Genomic DNA, 7140 nt, shown 5'->3' on the forward strand with positions numbered 1-7140 from the left:
GCGGACGTGTAGCTGCAGGTATGTGTGACCTGCCCTATACATTACGATTCGAAAACAACATCACTTTGTTCACAGTACTTGTAGCAATATTGTGTGCTGAGAGATTTGCTTAGTATTGTCACTGGTGGCAATGAACGCCTGGGCTATTGCTATGGCCTTACTCAAAGTTGGGGTCTCTACAGTCAAAACCTTGCGAAGTATGTTTTCGTGGCCAATGCCAAGTACGAAAAAGTCTCTGAGCATATGCTCCAAATGTCCTTCAAATTCGCAATGTCCTGCAAGGCGTCTCAGCTCGGCGACATAACTCGCCACTTCCTGGCCTTCAGACCTTTTGTAAGTGTAGAACTCGCCATCAAAATACTTTCCTTCGGGTTCAAATGCTCTCGGACCAGTGTGCACAAATCATCATACGATTTCTCCGTGGGTTTCGCTGGAGTGAGCAGATTCTTCATGAGGCCATACGTTGGTGCCCCAAAAATGGTGAGGATGATTGCTTTACGTTTGACAGCGCTCTCTTCCCTAGATCATTGGCCATGAAGTATTGGTTGAGTCGCTCCACAAAAGTTTCCCAATCATCTCCCTCCGAAAATTTCTCCAGGATGCCCACTGTTCTCTGCATCTTTGTGTTCGCTATCTGTATCTTGTCGCCAGTTGTTGTGTCTGGAGAAAGAGTCAGACTGAACACTGTGAGCTCAAAGTAAAGTGTGACCTTAGTCTTTTATTGCAGGTCTCCAGAGTTCCTCTCCAACCTGTGAAGCCTTCTTAAATACTTGTGCTCCCAAGGGATTATGGGATCCCTTGGGACTCCGGGGAATGAGCCCTCTGGTGGCTGTACAGAGTAAATACAAGTCCACATATGTAACAGGTGTCAAGCAGACACAGGTCATGTATAGCACAGCCAACTGCAAAGTAAGCCTCTCCTGACTCTGCTTCAACAATATTCCTTAGAATCAACTTTAGAAGAGCACCCACTACTGTACCAGTGAATTATTTCCATTTCCACATGAGTTTAAATAAAAACAGAAAATTCTGGAAATACTCAGCAGATTAGGTAGCTGAAATGGAGAGAGAAACAGAGTTAACGTTTCAGGTCGATAAACTTTTGTCAGAGCTGCATATTAGCTTAGTTTGTGCCTCTGTCAGTGAGTTTGCCAATTCAGTGAAACTGCCAACATAAGAACATAAGAAATAGGAGCAGGAGTAGGTCATTTGTCCCCTTGAGCCTGCTCCGCCATTCAATTAAGATCATGGCTGATCTGATCCTGGCTTCAACTCCACTTCCCCGCCCACTTCACAATCCTCTGAGAGAAGAAATTCCTCCTCATTTCCATTTTAAATGGGCAACCCCTTATTCTGAAACTATGCCCCCTAGTTCGAGATTCCCCACGAGGAAAAACATCCTCACTGCATCTACCCTCTCAAGCCCCCTCAGAATCTTATACGTTTCAATAAGATCACCTCTTATTCTTCTAAACTCCAAGGAGAATAGGCACAACCTGCTTAACCTTTCTTTATATAAGAACCCCTTCTTCTCAGGAACCAACCTCGTTAACCTTCTCTGAACAGTCTCCAATGCAAGTATATCCTTCCTTAAATAAGGAGAACAAAACTGTATGCAATACTCCAGGTGTGGTCTTACCATTGTCCTGTACAGTTTTAGCAGGACTTCCCTACTTTTATACTCCATCCCCCTTTCAATAAAGGTCAATATTCCATTTGCCTTCCTAATTACTTGCTGTACCTGCATGCTAATTTTTTGTGTTTCATGTACAAGGACCCCCAGATCCATTTGTACCACAGCATTTTGTAATCGCCCCCCGTTTAATAGTAATTTGCTTTTTTATTTTTCCTACCAAAATGAATAACATTTTTTCCCACATTATACTCCATCTGCCAAATTTTTGCCCACTCATTTAGCCTATCTATAATCCTTTTGTAGATTCTTTGCATCCTCCTCAGAACTTGCTTTCCCACCTATCTTTGTATCATCAGCAAATTTGGCTACATTACACCCGGTTCCTTCATCAAAACCATTAATAGAAATTGTAAATAGTTGAGTCCCCAGCAATGATCTCTGTGGCACCCTATTAGTTATAATTTACCAACCTGAAAAGGACCCATTTATTCCGACTCTCTGTTTTCTGTTAGTTAGCCAATCCTCTATCCATGCTAATATGTTACCCCCAACCCCGTGAGCTCTTATCTTGTGCAGTAACCTTTTACGTGGCACCTTATCGAATGCTTTCCGGAAACCCAAATACACGACACCTATTGGTTCCCCTTCATCCACCCTGCTCTTTACATCCTCAAAGAGCTCTAGCAAATTTGTCAAACATAATTTCCCTTTCATAAAACCATGCTGACTCTGCTTGACTGCATTATGATTTTCTAAATGTCCTTAATGATGGACTCCAGCATTTTCCCAATGACAGATGCTAGGCTAACTGGTCTATAGTTTCCTGCTTTCTGTTGCTCTCCTTTCTTAAATAGGATCATTACATTTGCGGTTTTCTAATCAGTTGGGACCTCTCGAGAATCCAGGGAATTTTGGTAGATTACAACCAATGCATCCACTATCTCTATAGCCACCTCTTTTAACAACCTAGGCTGCAAGCCATCAGGTCCAGAGGACTTGTCCATCTTTAGTCCCATTAGTTTGCCTCGTATTTTTTCTCTAGTGATAGTGATTGTTTTAAGTCCCCCCCCGCCCCGCCTCATCCCCGCAATAGCCCAGGATTATCAATTATTGGGATGCTTTTCGTGTCTTCTACCATGAAGACTGATACAAAATATTTGTTCAAATTAGGGACCTTTGCACACTTTGGATGCTCACACTCAATCGGAACTGAATTCAGGCTGCCCATTCTAATTTCTTATAGAATATTAGTAGCGAGAGAGACTGCCGATTGATCAGCCTGCACAGGATTCAAACCTAGAGATGTAGGTAATGTATAAACTACTCCACAGTACCACCCAGATTCTGGGCATGGTGAAGCCTACTCTATAATACGCTATATCTCAGCCACATATGTGGCTTAAGACCAGGTGAAGGAGAAAAACATAAATATAACATTCTTTCAACAACAAAAAAGGCAGGAATGAAAATGTAATTTTTTTGTAATGCCAGAAAACAATTGTGACGTTACTCTGTACTTTAGCTATATCATGAAACAATTCATAATTTTGTATGGAAAGAATGTAGAGAATAGAGTTTCTCTTTGGGATTGGGGGCGGGGGGGGGGGGGGGGGGGGCTCTGGAATTTCCAAATATACGCCTTGTGGAGAGCATCAGAAATATCACTCAATTGGTAGGATGCTCACTTTAAAACCTACTCGAGGACTTGACCACACAATTGAGGCTAACACTGCATTGCATACTGACAGAGTGCTGCATTATAAGAGGTGCTGTCCTTCAGATAAGACATTGAGGAAGGAATGCGCATTTAAATAGCACCTTACACATCCTTAAAGTGCTTCACAACCACTGTGTTACTTTTAAAATGTAGTCACTTTTATTACATAGGGTTGATGTTGGTTGAGGGAAGAATGTGGGGCAGTACTTCCTCCTCTTCTTCATATAATGCCATTGGACCATTTATATCCATCTGAACAGGCGGATAGGGCCTAGGTTTAACATCTCATTCAAAACACAGCACCTCTGCCGGTAGTGGGGAAAATGTTGGAATCAATCATTAAGGATGAAATAGCAGCGCATTTGGAAAGCAGTGACAGGATCAAACCAAGTCAGCATGGATTTATGAAAGGGAAATCATGCTTGACGAATCTTTTGGAATTTTTTGAGGATGTAGCTAGCAGAGTGGACAAGGGAGAACCAGTGGGTGTGGTGTATTTGGACTTTCAAAAGGCTTTTGACAAGGTCCCGCACAAGAGATTGGTGTGCAAAATCAAAGTGCATGGTATTGGGGGTAATGTACTGACGTGGATAGAGAACTGGTTGGCAGACAGGAAGCAGAGAGTCGGGATAAACGGGTCCTTTTCAGAATGGCAGGCAGTGACTAGTGGGGTGCTGCAGGGCTCAGTGCTGGGACCCCAGCTCTTTACAATATACATTAACGATTTAGATGAAGAAATTGAGTGTAATATCTCCAAGTTTGCGGATGACACTAAACTGGGTGGTGGTGTGAGCTGTGAGGAGGACGCTAAGAGGCTGCAGGGTGACTTGGACAGGTTAGGTGAGTGGGCAAATGCATGGCAGATGCAGTATAATGTGATAAATGTGAGGTTATCCATTTTGGGGGCAAAAATACGAAGGCAGAATATTATCTGGATGGCGGCAGATTAGGAAAAGAGGAGGTGCAACGAGACCTGGGTGTCATGGTTCATCAGTCACTAAAAGCGGACATGCAGGTACAGCAGGCGGTGAAGAAGGCAAATGGTATGTTGGCCTTGATAGCTAGGGGATTTGAGTATAGGAACAGGGCGGTCTTACTGCAGTTGTACAGGGCCTTAGTGAGGCCTCATCTGGAATATTGTTTTGGTCTCCTAACCTGAGGAAGGACGTTCTTGCTATTAAGGGAGTGCACCAGACTGATTTCAGTGATGGCTGGACTGTCATGAGGAGAGACTGGATCAACTGGGCCTTTATTCACTGGAGTTTAGAAGGATGAGAGGGGATCTCATAGAAACGTATAAGATTCTGACGGGACTGGACAGGTTAGATGCGGGAAAAATGTTCCCGATGTTGGGAAAGTCCAGAACCAGGGGACATAGTCTTAGAATAAGGGATAGGCCATTTAGGACTGAGATGAGGAGAAACTTCTTCACTCAGAGAGTTGTTAACCTATGGAATTCCCTGCCGCAGAGAATTGTTGATGCCAGTTCATTGGATATATTCAAGAGGGAGTTAGATATGGCCATTACGGCTAAGGGGATCAAGGAGTATGGAGAGAAAGCAGGAAAGAGGTACTGAGGGAATGATCAGCCATGATCTTATTGAATGGCGGTGCAGGCTCGAAGGGCCAAATGGCCTACTCCTGCACCTATTTTCTATGTTTCTATGTTTCTATACAGCACTCCGTCAGTAGTGCACTAATATATCAGCTTAGCTTGCATGCTCAAGTCTTGGAGTGACAAACCCCCAGAGCTGCTTGTTTTTTTCCTTCTCTCGTAGAATGAGATTTACAATTTTCATGACATGATCAAGTGAGAAGTGACGATAGCTTTAATTTCCATCGGCCATATCCTGCGTGGGTAATGTACACGTTTCTGTGTGTATAAAGTTGTGCTCTAGTTCAAGGAGAGCAAAAGATCACATTTTTTCTTTGTAATCAAGGGGTGGAAAAAAAATGTAGGTTCAGTTGAAGCTCAAAAAATGATGAAGAAACATAATTTAAGATTTTTCAGTGCAATGAAATCTGCATATTTGTATTCCAGACAATGTAGCTAAAACTTGATATAAGGATTGTAAGGTATTTGCTTCATGGGTTCTTTGCTTAAGAATTCATAGCAACACATTGCTATTAAAGAACTAGTTGGTTTATTAACAAAGGTTTAACAATCACACTACACATTACCAGTTCGTCCACTAGGTTCACAACTGCATACCTCATCGTGGATGACCTAGACCCAACTGGCTGGGGTTTTATTGAGTTTTGTGAACATCACGTGACTGGCTAAGCCATTCATAATGCAACAGCTCCTGTGAGCTTACTCACAGGTGCATACATTCCAAGAATTTGGGTGTCACTTTATGACATGGATACTACCAAATGGGCCAAAACAGACAAGCTACAATATTTTAATGACTCATTTGTCTGTTCTGTTGGGCTCTAAAAATCTTAAGGCACAAATCAAAAAGTAACAGGAAATTCTCGCATGTCCTGGCCAACATTCCTCCCTCAACCAGTACTACCAAAAACAGATTACTTTTCATTTATCTTATTGCTGTTTGTGAGATCTTACTGAGTGCAAAAAAACAACAATCACTGCACTTCAAAGTTATTCATTGCATACAAAACAACTTGAGACATTTATGAGAAATGTGATAAGGTGCTACATAAATATATGTCCTTCATCGACAAAATGGTGCTGTGGTACTCAAATTTCTGCACAAGGAGTCCTCATGTGTTTACATTGCATCATTTCACCATCTGTTGGTCAGGACTGAGTACTACAACAGAACGACGAGTTCCTTATTTTCAGTTACAATTTGCACTTTGGTGCATTTGATGTGCTAACATGGTTTACGTTGCAGTGCTTTGTAGCACCAAAGTTATGTTTTAATTTAGTATGGAGCACATAGCATTGATGCAGCACAATCTTAATGCATCCTTAGGCACTATGCAAAACTACTACTAACTGAGATAAACGTTGCACACGCTGCCATGAAATGACAGAGTTGGTGATGTTCCATTAAAAACACAGTGCAGAAATGCTGAAAGGTGATGGCGAAAGATTAAAGTTCTGTGAGGAAAAAATTTTTTGGCCAACGTTTTAATTGAGTTGGTACTTCAAAAAGAAGCTCAAAAATCTTGTGAAAATTTGGCATGTTGAAAATGTTAACAGAGAATTGCCAAAAATATTAATGAGCTAACTATTAATCTAACTCTTTCATCAATTGGCGAAGCCATGATTATTGGAAGAGGTGAAATGTTACGTGAAAAGGATAGAAAAAAGACACACACATCATTCAATTAATGGCACCTAGTGGAAGGTGTTCATTCTCCCTAGTGTCAAATAAGTTAGGTAACAGTGGCCAGTACAGTCATCATCAACTTCAGAAGTGTAGTCACCCTGTGTCATGTATCTTACATTATTATATATAACTGTATCTGAACATGCTATACATGACTGTAATAAGATATGACCTGTAACCACCAGCATACCTTACCACCAGGGGTGCACTTGCAAGAGACAGGTATATAAGGACAGGTCTCAGGCAAGTGCAGCATTCCAGAGCTGTGAAATAAAGGTGCAGGTCCAGAGTGACCTTGACTTCACGACATGCCTTGTGTGACTCTGTACTGAGGGGACAGGACTTTACAGTGGCGACAAGTTACGGGATTACAGAATCCACAGAATGGCGAACAACGGATCAGATGAAAAGTACAATGCGGGAGACAATTGGGAGGACTTTATAGAAAGGCTCCAGCAAAGCTTTGTAACCAAAGACTGGTTAGG

This window comes from Pristiophorus japonicus, chromosome 12, assembly GCF_044704955.1.
Source record: "Pristiophorus japonicus isolate sPriJap1 chromosome 12, sPriJap1.hap1, whole genome shotgun sequence".
NCBI lineage: Eukaryota > Metazoa > Chordata > Chondrichthyes > Pristiophoridae > Pristiophorus > Pristiophorus japonicus.